Here is a 17,060-nt window from a genome sequence, read left to right as displayed (position 1 = left end):
AAATTAAAAGGTACTGTTACACAAATAATAATGATAATAAATCATATTACACCGGGGTTGTAAATTTGCTAGGAATAATGATAATGGGTTCTCATGGATTTTCAAGGGGTGCCGAATTAGTAAGCGGCATGCTCAATTTCCTCGAAGAAATTTGGACTCGTGGGGCAACCGGTAAGCCTACCTTGGTAGGTTTAAAGGGCTCTTCCAAAGAATTTCCGCCTTATACCTGGGCGATAGGCCGCCCCCCCCCCCCCCCCCCTCTCTTTTGTGTACTTATACATAGATGCGTTCATACATACATACATACATACATACAATCGTACGTACACGTTGGTATTAAGTTCGGGTGCAGCGATATTCTTCATTTACCGTACGGAGGGTAGAGGTAAGGAGGACTATCTCCATATATAGAAATTGTCCATGGAATAGAATATAATCAAGATGGGGGTGCTGGCAGCAAAAGTTTCAGAAAGCGCCATTCGGATTCAACCCTGATTGATTATTAGCGCGATTCCGATGAATTGTCGAACTACTATTTATCGCTTTCTGGTGGACACGTTATGAGTTGAAAACCCATACAAGATACGGGTGGAGGTAAAAATATAGAAAGATGAAAATATCGAAGGATCGCAATGTGTAGAATTTTTAAAGAAGCGAAATCTAGATTTAAACATTTTTTGAAACACGTTGAAAGTAGGAGAGTATGCGTAAAGAATAGAAAGGTCAGACCATAGAATGCTGAATTGTAGAGTCGTCAGAATTCCTCTATGTCGATAATGCAGAATCATATGCGGATTCTCGATCTTACCGTTCCATATTTTGTCATACTTCGACTTTCTACATAATTTACAATTTTCTACGCTTGAACTTTCTACATTTTGAAATTTCTACCAACAAGATTTTCGTGTCTACGAAAATTCGATATTTTGATCCCTTTATCAATCGGCTATTCCAGTTGTTTTCTCTCTACCTTGCGATACCTATCCCTACCTCATCGCCCTTCGTAATCTGCCGCGCACTTGAATATCATTCGGTTTACTCGAAGGGAGGTTAGAATGAGAGAGGGAGAGAGAGAGAGAGCGTCGTCGTCACATGGTCACTGCATGGCCGCTCCTCCTCAGCTTCTCTTCTCTTCTCTTCTCTTTCTCGCCGTTGGTTCGCCGGCGGTAAGCCAGCGTAACCGTGCAGCCAACATTCTTGTTTCAGTTTCACGGCAGACGTTGAGGAGGACGTACTGCCGGCACGCAGCGGCGCTGATACGAGTGTTTTTCAAGTCTGCCACTGACGACGACCGCCAAATACGAAGCAACATTTAAAAAAAATTCACGTTCGCGTGTCTCAAGTTGCTTTAATAAATTGACAAAATCATTTTGATGATAAATACTTGATTCTCTAATATATACATATATAACGACGTTACAGGGATTGAAAAAAACGAAAAGATCGCGTTCGAGGTATCTTTTGTTAAATTGAAATTCACGTTGCGGTTGGAATTGTTGTTCCTTTTGTTTGTTTGTACTTTTCTTTACGGTTTGGGTGGGCAAAATTGTGCAGTTTTTATATCGTGCAGAGTTGCATATAAATTGCGAAAGATTGAACTATTGACATATCGTACGATATCAATTCTTTTTTTATTCGCGTATAATATTTGAAAATCGTTTTTTTTTTTCTTTTTTTTCTTATCAATGCGATCAGAGTGCAGTGCAGTGCTTTTTTAATTCCCTCGTCATATTCATCGGTGCACCAGTCACTGCTTGTGTCCGTGTAAAGAGGATTTTTTTTTTTGTGCAACAAACAATTACAAAAACGCCGGTTGGAAAATCAACGCTAGGCGCGGTAACTTCAACGCTGGTCAAAGCGACGCCGTTTATGCTCGTTCATAAGTACTAAGCGAGAAGTGCAGCTTTCTTTTATATTATACGTATAAACACACACGCTAGAATGTATAAATCGTGTCAAGAAATTACTAACTACGAAATGGAATATATAACTAAATAAATTCGATCCAAGGAAGTGTACGAATAACAAAGTTTGGTCTACAATTTTGTTGAGTGGCGTGTATCGTGAGTGAGATTTTTTTATAACATTATATCTAGATACTGCAAGTGTACGTGTGTGTTCGTTTGTGTTTCACCGATTCCTCCGCAAAGAAAAGAAGAGAGAGAAACGAGACGTTGAATATTAATATAACTAAAAAGAAAAGGGGGAAAAAAACAACTCATTTCACGCCTTGGAGGCATATAAATTATAATTATCATTGTTGGTTAGTGTTGCTCCGATTGTTTGCGGTGGCGATGGTGGTTTTTAGTTGCTTGTGCCTGACGTCAAACTTGTGTTTTAAAAATGTGCTTGTTTTACAAGAGTAACATGTAACTTTTAACCTAACTAACCTAACCCAACCTAACCTAACCCTCAATTTAATCGTTTCAAACCACCCGTCAATGGATCTCAGCAAAGATAAGGTATGTCATTCCAGTTGACGCAGCTGACGTTTTTATCTACGCGATATCGCTAATAAATACCCATAGGTATCACTTATCTATCTATCTATCTATCTGTCTTTATGCTAGCTGCCCGACTGGCTACCTGTTGTAACAGGTTTGATAGAAACTTGACTCAATCTTTACTAGCATTTTTGTTTGCACGGGTATTATAACCTATAAAATTCGTTCGACGTCCGAGGTCGCACATTGATTTCTGAAAATGATTCAACGCTCTCTTTGTCCTACTTCTTTTCTGTCAGAATTGTCGATTACTAATCCCTCTCCCCTCGGATTCAAATCAATCACTTTGTTGTAATGTTGTAACAAAGAATACGGAGGTACCTAAGATGAGCGTCGCCATCGTTCGCCCCAATTTCGAACCATGTTGTAGTTCTAATTAAGAGAAAATGAATATATAATATCAGCTATGCAGAGTTCTTGAATTTCGCATAATCATTCGCAGCAACAAATGACAACACTTCTAGGTACAGAGCAATGTTTAATAATGCCTTGGACTTTCGGCTAACTTGTTTTCAACACGAAACAAAATGCGAGTTCGATTCTATACGAATTATGTAACAATGACTGCCGATGCAGCCGACTTGATGGATTGCCACAATCAATGTCACATAATTCGTACGTAGAGTCGAACTCGCATTTTGTTTCCGACTGAAAACAAGTTAGCCGTAAAGGGGAAGGCATTGATGAATGTAATTGTCCATATCTACGTTCGTGTATTCTATGGTTACCCAAGTTTTGAAACGCGGGAAGTTTAAAAAAGTTATTATTGCTTTATCCACAACTACATATTTGTTGTTTTTTTTTTTTGATGTTTTTATAATATCTGTATATGCATGCGTGCACGATCGATTGCACGTGTAAGTGCACTCTCATGGTTTAATACCCGAACAGTTCTTTCTGATTACATATTATATATATATATATGTGCGTAATTTGCATGCGTGCGGACAAAACTATAAGCCCGCCCGCTATCGACGAAGAACTGACCGCCGAGCCGTCGACCTCTTCGATCGGTTGTTCGCCGCCTTGTGTTGTTGTTATTATTATTATAGGTATGCATGCATGCGTCGCGCGGCAAACTACAATCGTAAACATGCCCGGTAATTAGAAACCAGACGGAGACGGACGAGAAACTGAGATAAAGCCAAAAAAAAAAAGAAAGAAAGAAAGAAAGAAAGAAAGAAAGAAAGAAAGAAAGAAAGAAAGAAAGAAAGAAAAACAAGAGACGAATGAATAAATAAAATAAAGAATGAATGAATAAAACGAAAAACGTTTGGCTGTATGCACGTGTTTCATACCGGCATTAAATATCCACATATTACTTATATAAACGTATATAAATATGTATAATCGTTTAACTTTCATTATAATATTATTAAAAATATGTATCATATGTATGTAGTATAAAATCTCTGCTTCTATACAGGTTTTATACCTATTTAATTTTTCCCCTAATTTCACGAAGTAGATGATATTATGTTGAAAAAAAAATAATTATCACCCGGTGCTATTTCTTAGTTGTATACATACATTCACACCCACACACACACACACACACACACGTTATTTCTTCTTTATTTAATTTACATGATATAAATCAGACTTAAATGATTTCATAACGCTATTAATCGCTTAAACGTTTACGTATTCACGTATATGGTATATATGTATCCATGCACCACACAACGTACGTAAGTAAAACACGCGCAAACCTTTCGAAAGAAACTTCTGAAGACACGCCGCGTTGCTGCTGCCGCTGCTGCTGTCGTCCTCGAGACTGACAACATGATCGTCCATGCGATCTCATACCTATGTGTATGATCTACGTGTACATACTTCACACACAAATTTATATGTCCGTAAGTTGCTGCCAGGTGTACATAGGCATCTAGCATGTGTCCGTATGAGCTCTGCGCTGATGATGATTGTCGGCAAGACTTGACGACGACTTGACGTTGTTTCTTGTGTATTTTTTTTTTTCTTTCTTGTTTTACTTCTTTTCCGCCTTACCGCTAATGACCCAAGTTTTTTTTTCTAATCCTCCCGCCCTTCCTCGTCATCCTTGGTTCTTTTTTTTTTTTTTGCTCTCGTCTCATCGAGACGAGATAATGCTGCAACAACGTATCGCGGTCAGGAATGACGACTGTGTGTTTCAAGTACGGTATGTCAAGATACGTATGTACGAGACATTGTTTTAGATCTCTTGAAATTTTGATTTTTTTTATCATCTTAAACAAAATGTGATGTGCAATGAAATTTTTTTTATACTCTATCGCAACACTGAGGTAATACAAATACCGATCGGAATTTTGCGTCGCGATCAATGCGATGGGTTTTTTTTTTCTTTTTCTTTTGTTTTTTTTTTTTTACCACTTCCAATTTATTTATAATCCGTTGACGAATTGTCGAGGTTCGAATCGAGTCATTTATGCTTTGGTCAATTTCACGTCACCCGTTATACACGAACCTTTGGGTTGGCTGGGCAAGCGGGCAGACAAGAAGCAAGCAGGACGAAACTGAGAGGAGAGAGGGAGAGAGAAAGACGCGCTGCTTGGTGGTTCAAAAGAAAGACCGACCGCTCGGCGGCGGCATCAGCGGTTCTGGGATTTAAAAAATTTTTGTCTGAAAAAATATATGCCCAATGCCCATGCAAGGTATATACATTATGCTACATGTATGCAAAGGTTTATTTATAATAGCCGTAACCTCTGACTCGAGCTTGTTTTTCCCTTCTTTCTCTGTCTTTCTCTTTCTCTGGCTTTCACTCTCTTTATTTGTATTTTACCTTATTGATTTATTTATTTATTTATTTAACTATTTATTCATTTTTTTTTCTCTACTTGTTGTTAATTTTGATTCTATATATCTTTGTTTAATCTTTGAGTAATTCGAGTAAATGTGGTTTCACTTCACAGTACGAATCGTCGTTTTGATAAAGGACTTTTCTGCCGAGTTAAATGATACTTATTTGAATAATAATAACTGCTTTTCGGTAAAGGCAACAAAATCCTTTCTTTGTATGTTTGAAGTTGATTTTTTTTTCTACATGATTTTATTCTGAATTCGAACTGTCTGCGATTCGAAATATCATGATGAGAATGGTGAGAGATGATAATTCCGATTGGTTAAAACGAGTTGCAATTATTAAATACCGGATCTTCCTATTTTGTTTTACAGACAAGTCGAGGCAACTGTATTTTACTCTTTTTTTTTTTTCTCCCGAGTAACGAAGTCTTTTCAAACTTTGTCAAATTGTTACCAGATTCAATAGTCGTGTCGTAATCAAAATTTAATTTTTCGAACTTTACTAATACCTGGTTCGAATGGAAATTAGCTGCTAGCTTTCACATAGCCGGGAAACAGAACAGATTGAAGTTAGTAACGTTAAAAGGTAACTAAATATTGAAATCAAAATCATTGTTTTGAAAATTTAAAACTACTTAAAAAAAGTTTAATTTCCAAATCCGGAAATTTTGTGCTTTTTAAAAATATATAAATAAATTTGTGTCCTCCTCCGCTGCTGCTGCTGCTTGCAAGCAGAACGTTTGCTCCGCTTTCTGAATTATGAATCAAGGAGGTGGATCTCACCGCAGGATACCGAATAATGATATCCTTATGCAACGCGCGTGCCCCCCTCCCTGCAACTGGGTGAGAGTGCGTGTACACCGACCCTTTTTTATATATTTTTTTTTCTTTTTTTTTTCCCGTCGCCCTCCCCCCCTTCCTCCCGCTTCTTTTGAAACCAGACGAATCATGCACCCTGCAACGGGTATTACCTACCCTACCGCGATTGCTAGTCTCTATCCTCTATCCTCTTCTTTTCCTTCCTTCTTTCATGCACCCTTCTTCTTGCTGCGTGTCGTATGTACTAGTAGCTGACCCCTGTTATTATAATATGGCGCACATGTTGAGCCTTGGGTGTAGGGTACGAGTATAGGGCACACATTCTCGCTATTCTTGTCCACACGTACACTTGGGTGCAATGAATCTGAGACGGCTAATTTTTTACATTAGACAGTTACGTTGGCAACACGGAGAAACCTATAGCGCCACGGTCGGCCGAGCGCCAAACTAACTCGATCTCAGTAAACGTAACGTAACCCACGACCGTCGAATCTAGCCTTGGAATACCGCGGGGATAATGACTTGTTAGATCGACACGTATTCTGAGGTTAGATTCGACGGTCGTGGGTTACGTTACGTTTACTGAGATCGAGTTAGTTTCGCGCTCGGCCGACCGTGGCGCTGTAGGTTTCTCCGTGTTGCCAACGTAACTGTCTCTGGTGTAAAAAATTATCCGTCTCAGATTCATTGCCCGCAAGTGTACATACATCTACAGGATGGTCACAGACTCGGAAAATCTGTGGAATACCTGGAAATGTCAGGGTATTTTAAAAGTGGTTAGCGGATAATCTGGAATTGTCTGGGGATTTTTAATTTGCTTATGGAAAAAAAAACTGAAAATACCAATTTTCTGGCATGGGAGTTAGAAATGATTTTTTGCTGCAACAAGTTTACGTTTTTTCTTGACCGAGAAAACAAATTTGGCTTAAACTGACTTCTTTTTGTACATTATATATTTTTCGCCAATTCGAATTGAATTCGAAACGAATATAGTGTAGTCGATAAGCTGAATGATTTAGATTTTAGGAACTTACTAGAACTGGGAAAATGTCAGAAAAAACTAGGTCTTGGGTTGTGAAATGTTTTAAAATGTCATGGAGTTGTTTGTTTGTTTTTTTTGTTTTTTTTTTTTTGTTTTTTACCAAAAAATTTGTGGCCACCTTGATTATCTAATTACCTTTTTTTTTCGCAACGTTTTCATTTTTTCTCTTTTTTTTTCGTTTGTTGATGAGATTTTTACCGACACTAGAAGGCTACCCCAGCGATTCAATGAGTGCGCTGTGAGTGTTTATATGCGTTTTTCGTTTGAGGCAAGGAGAAGAATTAAATGGAAAAACAAAACCGGACGCAAGTCGAGTTAAACTCGCGCCCTGAGGGTTCTGTGCAAATTTAATTTTTTTTGCACGTTATAAAACTTGAAATTCGATATTTTCGAACTTTTTACTTTACTTTGGATGTGAGACTTCGCTTTACTCCAATTTTCATGATTCTAGATCAACCGGAAGTACCTCATAGGTTTTGATTCGTGAGTTTGCGAGTGTCAAAATATTTGACATAAATGCATGTATCTTTTTATTCCGTTGACTTGGAAACTTGAATTTTTTACACCTACGAGGGATCGTAGACTTTAGTATTTGATATTAATTTCAACTTGATACCTCTACCTGTTTCTGAGAAACATGGTCTTGACAGACGGACAAAACGAAGTGATCTTATAAGGGTTTCGTTTTTCCTTTTGAGAATACGGAACTCTAAAAAGAAGAAATTTGCTTTCGAAAAGAAATAACATTTTACCCACCCTACACGTTCATTCCATTCGTTTGTCGCCGTTATGTTTTAGTTTTATAACCCATAACATTTATAATTTTGTTTTTTCCGCTTCATTGACCCTTTGAGTCGCATATTTATTGTACTGAGTCAACATTTATAACAATATACCAATCATTTCCATATTATTAACCATTTTAATCGATCAAAAACTTTCATTTGTAATAAATATCGAAGCACTTAAATCGTGATTGTTTTATTCATAAAGTTCAACATTAAATACAAAAAAAAAGAAAATACTTTTCCCACTTCTCCACTCGTTTGTATCATTTATAATAATCAGTTGATTAAATCGGATCAATTCTGATCCGTACTGTTATGTATAATATACAAGTGTGAGTCCCATGTGTAACCAAGTACATATGTAACAACAGGAAGCCAAACTTCAGCGAGCGAATCCGATTATGTAACAATCGTGTTTTACCAGAGTTTGCAGCGTTGTTTTTCCACGGAATTTGATTCGTCGTCTTCATCGTTGCTAGTCATTCGTGTTTTTTTTTCAGGGTTTACATGAAAGGAACGAAGTTCCTCTGAATATACATATTATAAATTTTGATTTTTTTTTTTGTTCTCATTTATTTATTTATTTATTTTTTTTTTTTTGTTTTTAAGCCCGTTTTTCTTTCTCTCTCTCTCTCCAGACACGTCACGCGCGCCCCTGAGACTTTGAAACTCTAACGACAAGACGAGACGTAAATAACAACAACAACAATAATAATAATAATAATAACAACAACAATAACTGACGAAAAATGAATAGAGTAAAAGAAGGACGGAAAAATGGGAAGTCGGAAAGAAAGAAGGAAAGAAATAAAGAAAGAAGGTAAGCACTGAGGACCACGTAGACCGTGTGTAGTGGCGAGTGAAGTGACGAAGGAGGGAAGCGCCCAAGAAAACTTGTGTAATTACACGGTGTGACTTTTTACAACCCTGCATGACTCCGCATGTCTTTCACTCTTTATTTCTCTTTCTTTCTCTCTTGGGTGTCACGATCGTTATACAACACATTCGTAATTTTAATCGCCTTTTTCCAACCTCATTGTGAGAGGAAAATCGAAATAGGAAAATTGTAAACTCGTCGTCGATTTTGTCGTAAAATGTCGATTTTACCCCCCCCCCCCCCCGTCCAATTGTGCTGCATACAAATTGTATTTTTTTTCCATGTCTCACGTATAAAATTCGTCAATTTGAAAAAGACAAATATTATTGCAGTGCAATAATGTAAGTTTAAATTGAAATATACGAGTTTATCAGAATAATCGGATAATTTTGAAGCTTGTATAAAATATTCATCGAATTTCTGTAATTCCTTTAAGTGAAGTTGAATTATACTTTGGTAATATTTTTTTTTTTTGTTTATTGTACTTCTTACCGTTACCTTCTATAACTATTACAGTAGTAAATCGGGGAGTTTTACTTAATCTGGGGGGATCAAAATGTGCTCGCATCGACGTAAATCTTTCACCAGCATGTACCGGCATACGTATAAGTATGTCTGTATGCATGCGTAACGTAGGTGAATGAGATTTGGTTCGTTGCGAGTCAACTGAAACCGAAATCCTGCCAATTCACGTCGAAGCCTTACATTATTGTATTACACACACGATACTTCTCAATATCATACATCGCATTATTGCATATTTGTGTTAAAAAAAATAAAAATCTTATTCTAGACAATTGTGTCCAATACTACACAAGGGTAAAAACTGTTTAAAAATGAAAAATCGCCCGACCGTCGAATTTCGTCTCTTTGGGTTAGATTTTTTTTTGTAAACTTAGCATAAACCACGAATGTCGAATTTCGTATTTTTGTGTTAGATTCTCTTTTTAAACACACCGTAACTCACGATCGTCGAATTTTGTATGCCTAGGTCAGATTACCGTTGAAAATATCTCATAACACATGAGCGTTGAATTTTTTATTTTTCACTCAGATTCGACCGTCATCGGTTATGTTATGCTTGCAATGATCCAGCCTGTTTCGCGACCGTCCGTCGATGGCGCTGCGGTCTGATTCTGCATCGCCAACCCAACCGACTCGTCGAACAAAACGCAATCAACAGAATTAGAATCACCGCGGCCAAGCGTACGTAACTAATTCATGTACACTTTGTCACAATGAATCCGAGACGGCTAATTTTTTACACCAGACAGTTACGTTGGCAACACGGAGAAACCTACAGCGCCACAGTCGGCCGAGCGCGAAACTAACTCAATCTCGATAAACGTAACGTAACCCATGAGCGTCGAATCTAACCTTAGAATACCGCGGGAATAATGACTTGTTAGATTGTCATGGGTTACGTTACGTTTATCGAGATCGAGTTAGTTTCGCGCTCGGCCGACCGCGGCGCTGTAGGTTTCGCCGTGTTGCCAACGTAACTGTCTAGTGTAAAAAATTGTTCGTCTCAGATTCATTGTCCCGAAGTGTGCACGGTAACATTACAGATTCGCTTGATTCGCGTTTCGTACACCCGTTACATCGGTGCCTCGGTCAGCGACGACGGCGGGAAGGGAAGGGAAGAAGGGCACCAACTTGAACGGCACGGCTTGCCCGCCGCGTCCAGGCGTTCCGAAAACCTGTAATTACGGACCCGGCGTACATCAAGCGGTGCCGCCAGCCGCTAGCCGCCGTCGAGGCCTTCTTCTTCCTTACCGCTCTCCTCCCTCTCGCTCTATTCTTCTCGCCCTCCGCGCTCTCTCTTCCTCTCCCTCTCTCTACTCGGTCTTCTCTTACCCCCAAGTATACACGCATATAATATACACGCTCATGGCAGCCGCGTTCTTCTTCTCGCGCGCAGAGACTCGTGTATACCTGTGGCGTTTTCTCTCTTCTCTTCTCTTCTCTTCGTCTCTTATCCTCTTCTTTCCTCGCGGTAAAGAGGAAGACGACGCTGCTTTTATTACAACGCTGCTGCAATCCGCGCGAGACGATCTGACCGAGAGAGAGAGAGAGAGAAAGAGAAAGAGAGGGGGAGAGAGAGAGAGAGAGAGAGGGATGCCGACTCGGGGTGCCGCCGTGCCGAGAGTAGATTTACCGCGCTAAGCACACCTTGGATATTTTCTATCTAGGAAAATATGGAGATTAGAGAAACGAAAATCTTTCCCGGCTACACAATCCACCTCCTCCCCCTACACTATCCTTGTAATCTAACCTTACACACGCCTACGCAGCAATGATTTTCCTATACAGATAGAAACGAGGTAAAAGTAGACGTATTAAGCATGTGTAAATGATTAATGAGGCATATTTTTGGGGTGCGGAAGTAAGTGTTTTTTTTTTCATATATATTATATAGCAATTGTAAAAGGTGCGCAACGCTTTGATTTAGGAATTTTACACATATGCGTCTGTAACGAGAAAATTTTCTTACCGTGATCATAACGATTCATACCACAGTATTTATATTTATATTTATAATCATATTGAATTTTTACATAATATTGATAAGATAAATTTACACGTATTATGTGTGTACATATAATGCAAAGTCTGTTTATTATTCTTCAAACTTTTCGTTGTTCGAATGTGCAGCATGTTAGCGATTGACCAGACGCGTGGGTATTAGAAGCAGCTGTTGAGGTAGGTTTTCGTAGAATTTCTATACCGTAAGATGCCGCATACAAGTGTGTGTGTGTGTATATATATCTATACGTATAGAAGTTCGTTATGCTCTTCCTGGTTAAAAACTGGAAAATCGGAAAAACTTGGAGAATTTCTTTCCACCAGGGAAAAGTTAAGGAATTTCGAAAACACGGGTTTGCGACCAAAAAACTCGACAGGTTTTTTTTAAATGCTGTTTCTTATTGATTTTCACTTACCGAAACCGGGAAAAATACCCAAAAAGTTCCATCGCGTCGAAGTTTTTTCTTGAACTCGTGTTCGTAGGTTCATTTAGAGTGAAACTCCCGTTTAATTCGAAATCTGGTATTCTATTCTTGATTTTGAAAATCCAATACAAAAGTGACTTCGTAGTTTCATTTAATACGAATTAGAGTGAGATTCAAGAATAAATAGAAACAGGGAAAGAGAAAATGGAAAGCGGAAGCGTGTTCGGAGAAGTATCAAAATAGAAATTCCTTGTTTAATTGTATAAGAAATATTGTTCACTTCATTGTAATAAAATGGTGTTTTTCATTTTTGTTATGCTTTTTTTTTTCATACAAACACCTTGCATTTTACGAAGAATACTTTGTACGCGATGAATGGAAATAGAAGTCATTTTTGAATTTAGCACACTCGAAATCATAATGTTTATCGAAAACAAGCCATAGAGCTGAAAAAGAAAAAAAAATTCTCGCAGACCTGTGTAATAAGACTGAAATTTTGACTCTGTCGAAGAAATAAACTCGTTTTTATACAAAGCACTATCGATCTTAAGTACAAAAAAAAAAAAATTAGCACATCACATCTTCTCTCGTTTTTTTTTTTTTCCTTAGGGAAAATCGCAGTATTCGTGTTTGTAAATTAATACCCAGACCGTAAGATAGTGTTGAAAGTAATATCGAAGGTATTAGTATTAATTTACGAAAAAAAAAAATCAATGGCATACTATCTCTGTAAATAATTTATACTTACAATTAGCCACGTAATTTCTGCGTTCATAATTCATATTTAAACCTTTACGCGAATAGTTAAATAATCCTGAAGAAGTAAATCTAAGTATCCATCCATCCGTGTGATACGGGTCTCTGGTGAATGCCATTCGAGTGCACAGGACTGTTTATTCCCTGTATGCGACTGCATTCCAATCCGGAACACCTGTTATCTTACTGTATAAGACGAAGGAGAAGCGAAAGAAGAAGAAGAAGAAGAAGAAGAAGGAATAGTCCTTGCTTACTTCATCTCAATTCAACTTCTTCTTTTTACTGTCTGCAACGAAGTACAGGATAAGTTAGCGTGAGATTTATTAATTGCAGCTGCGTTATTGATCGGGCTTACGTAAAAAGTTTGTAACGTTATTGTAACGACGCATGTTTAGAAGAAAAAAAAAACGTCGTTATTTTGAAACTTTGAAGGACATTACATGCCTGAAATTTAGCAAACCGTTAATACGGTATCAACAAACGTCAGATATTGTAAATTCAAGTTTTTCAGTTATTCTAAAGCTTCGAAATACGTAGTAATTTTTTTATTTCACCGTTCCGATACGTCGACGTTTATTAAATTCAGCCTCGTATGCGTTATAAGTATTTTCGCTATCAATAAATGTCGCTGCCCAATTAAATTGCGATAGGTGTTGTAATTTCGAGTTATAGAATAAATCAAAAAACTCCTAATTTACGAATAAATGGCTAAAGTTGCACCTAATTCGCAAATTAGATGCTGCAATGGTGATAAAGCAAAAAAAAAAAAAAATAAAAGAAAGAATTCAAAAAAACAAAAAAAACGAACGAACAAAAACGAAGTGACGGATTTATTAATACTGTAAAACGACAATGGTAAATGAAGCAAAGATTAGAGATGAAAAAAGTAAAATAAAGTAATACATTATTTAATCCTTTTATCAAATAAAAACTTTCAAAAATTATTTTCACGACTTTCTCCTTCTCGTTTTATCGAGGGTTGTAAAATTTTCAACCTACATATAACGTTTTTCACATCGCCTCTAATTCATCCTCTATTGCACGTGAAAAATGACACATGGTAAAGGTGTGTACGTGCAACGCGACGCATCTTGTTTGATTGTGTCTCTGTGTTTGTGTGTGCGTCTGTGCAGGAGGGCAACCACTCGCCGCCATAGCCCGGCAGCATTCTTCCATGGGGCTACTAGTTTTTCAGAAGACCATCCCTCCTCTCCTTTTTCGCCTTTTCTCCCTCGGTCAGATTACTCGGGTTACTTTGTACGTTATACGCAGGTTATATATGCTGTGTTTGGGTAAAACAGGGAAGAAGGAAGAGGGAAGAATAGATCGGCTTGATAAAGTTACTAGAAGAGAGAGAGAGAGAGAGAGAGAGATGGAGTGAGGAGGGCTGTGCCGATCTATTAACATTCTTTTAAAAAACAAGAATTCGCTGTTGGTTCGGCGTGCATGCCTACTTTTTTATAAATAAAAAAAACTGAGTCGCAAAGAGCCGCCAATAGTCACATACTTTTCCTTAGACCTTAAATCTCGTTTTTGTGGTTCTATCATTGTATATACATATAAAAGACACACATGGAATATCAACGGATTGTTCTTCTCATTCATCTTATACATATATGAGATATAATATGAGATGTGACGAAAAAGTGAGGGAGTTAGAAGAGAAGCAAAGTGAGGATTGTAAGGTCCAGAGAAACTTGCTGGAATTTTAAAATCATTTTGGATGATTACAGTATAGACTGTGTATGTTATTATGTTGTGTACTCGGTAAAAACTTGAAAGATTTTTTTCCCTCTCTCTTTTTTTGTGAGAATTTTTATTTATATATATATATATATGTATATATATTTAAGATTTAAAAAATTTTTTTCAGTTTTGAGTAAGTCGGTTTTTTTTTTTACAAGTTTTTAAATCATTGCAAATTGCTCTTGCGTTTTTGGTCATGTACTTTCATACAAAAAATTATAAAATCTATCTGAGAAATGGACGTAAAATCTTGATCGAGATGTCATCGAATACCCCATACATATACATATATGTACACGCTCACAATAATATAAGGGTTTTGTTCCAGTCATTTTATGTTTCCAAGTATTTCTGCAAGATTTATTTTTTTTATAACGTTATACGTGGTAAATAAAATTTCGAAACGTCTCGTTAAAATTAATATTTTCTTTTCTTTCGGCAAGAAGAAGAAATACCCCACCCCTGGTAACATTGATCATTGATATCTGTGCGAAGGCGTTATTTTTTGCCTCCCTAAGCATTTAATATCTTATACAGATCAGGGCCGATGACAATGTACATATATATGTATATTATTGTGTATATATATATGTAATATTGCATTGATGTAAACCGCTCGAGCGAATATGGAAAAGGTGAATGAGAGATTCGTACGTATTTATATTGAAATAAAATTGAAAACATTCGCGGTGCGGTTTGAATATTATATTTTATTTTATTTCTCTCTCTCTCTCTTTGATATCTTGAGACGGAAAGATTTGGACATTGAATTCTTCACATATTTCGACACATCTATCTTGTGTATTTATGTATATGTATTTACATTCGTACGAGTCCGGTATGTATGTATACGTAACATAGATGCAATATCTTGGCTCGAACGCTTCGCCGAATCTAAATAATGAAATATTTCTCCCGATTCTTCGCACTTCTATATATGATATGATACAAGCATTATACGCAAGGTACAGCCATCGATCCGTTACATTTCCTTGGATTCATTTCAAATCCGTGATAATATTGCGGTGTTGAAATTCTTCGGAATCGTTGAGGGGTTTACGCTAAATCCATATTTCGATATTACTTTTGCGTCTACCGCATATTCGCGATATTTAAATTCGGCGTATTCGATAAGCTGAAAATAAAACCCACTAAAAACCGTTGGATTTTTCTGAAAATTTGTGCTCGTCGGTTCGTTGGATGGCTGATCACGGGTCTGAAATCGGATTGCGAAATTCAAAACAGCGATCCAATATGGTGGGGAAAAAATTTTTGTAGAAATTGGTAGGCGGAGGTTATTTGGATCAACGATATAACGAATCCAATGTCGGATTTGAAAAATTTGTAACGGTAGATCCGATGCAATGGTTCAAAATAAAGAAAAGTCGTCATATTTTCGTGTAATACGGTATCCGAAGGCTTTGAAATCGTTAATCACGAATGTGTGTTTCTAATTCGAAATTTTAATTCGACATCATTCTTTTCTTTTTTTTCTCTCTATAAACTTGGAACCTAGAGTGTGAGAACGGTAGGTAGAGAACTAAGTTCGAGGGCTTCCTCAAGGCCAGTATAAATTTTTATCGTTTGTTATTTTTCTCGTTTCGATATTTCACAGTTACCGGACTCACGTTGCTCGCGTGTAGAAGAATAGAGAACCAGAGAGTCTGAAGTAGGCCGTCACGAATTTGTAATTATGTAATGAGTTGCAGAGCAGAGCTGCAGGGCTCATCCGTTTTCTTTTTGTTCACTGTTTTTCTTTTTCCACTACCTTTTTTTACACCCTCTTTCTCTCTCGCACACTCCGTCTTTCCGTATTTCTTTTACCGTTCGTAATTGATCCTTGCGGCATCGTCATCATCATTATCGTAATTTTTTTAACTCCCCAGTCCATCGTCACGAGTACGAAGCTAATCCAGGAACACTTCAGGAACATGCGTTTCGTTCTTCCGTATTTTAGACAGAACATACCGTGTATGATGATAAATCGGCGGCGCTTTGCGCATCGCTTCACCGATCAACTGTATCGCTAACTTACGGGTAACCTGCAATAATATGGAAGCGAACCGACGCAGAGCGTCAAATTGTAAATTATACACACCCCGGTGATTATTTTTCCTCCCTACCTCCTTACCTCTACACAATTATACCACTACCTCTGTGCCTGTAATCGATATCAACGTGCAAATTCTCGCAAATTGATACGTGGAAAAAAAGTAAGGAAAGTTTATTTAAAATGTTGAGGAACAGATTTAATTTGTTTTTTTTTATTGAAAAACATTTATTTATTTATTACTAATTTTTAATACATTATACAGTTTGTTGTCTTATCAAACAGGTGAAAATTTCAGAAGATTTAGCAAATCCGCGCTCTCAAGTTACAAATTATACTTTTCATTTATTTTTATTCAAATCGTTTCATACCTGAAAAATAAAATATTTATCGTCACCGATAAAAAGAAGAAAAGAAAAAAGTGTAATCTCTTCTTTATTTTATATATAAAATTTTCAAACAATTTTATCACTTATCGTTAGTCAGTCTGTTAGTATATAAATGCTCGGTTCCTTATTTCTATGAATTTATAAAAGTTGAATGGTAGAGTTTCATTATAAATCCCTGACTGACTTCTACCGACCCTCCCGCTTTGGGGGTAACGAATCTACTCTACATACGTATGTACGCAAACGCAAATATACAACTGGACGACTTGTACGCAGAAACTAGTGTCGCCATCTAAGGATTATTTTCGCAAACTTCTCTTATCGCGATGCTCG

General features: G+C 37.2%; 1 protein-coding gene across 6 annotated transcripts in view; it reads left to right on the top strand.

Annotated features, from left to right (window-relative positions):
- Positions 1 to 17,060, top strand: part of LOC124176275 (axin) — a 70,566-nt gene that overhangs the window by 40,167 nt on the left and 13,339 nt on the right. The window contains exon 1 of one of the 6 annotated variants that reach the window (XM_046557336.1): positions 1,765 to 2,462. The exons of the other annotated variants lie outside the window; for them this stretch is intronic. The gene's annotated coding sequence lies outside the window, so the exon portion shown is untranslated. Of the gene's footprint in view, positions 1 to 1,764; positions 2,463 to 17,060 lie in introns of those variants that run through there. 6 annotated transcript variants of the gene reach the window in all.

This window comes from Neodiprion fabricii, chromosome 2 (assembly GCF_021155785.1).
Source record: "Neodiprion fabricii isolate iyNeoFabr1 chromosome 2, iyNeoFabr1.1, whole genome shotgun sequence".
Taxonomy (NCBI): Eukaryota; Metazoa; Arthropoda; class Insecta; order Hymenoptera; family Diprionidae; genus Neodiprion; species Neodiprion fabricii.
This window is presented reverse-complemented; position numbering and strand designations above follow the sequence as displayed.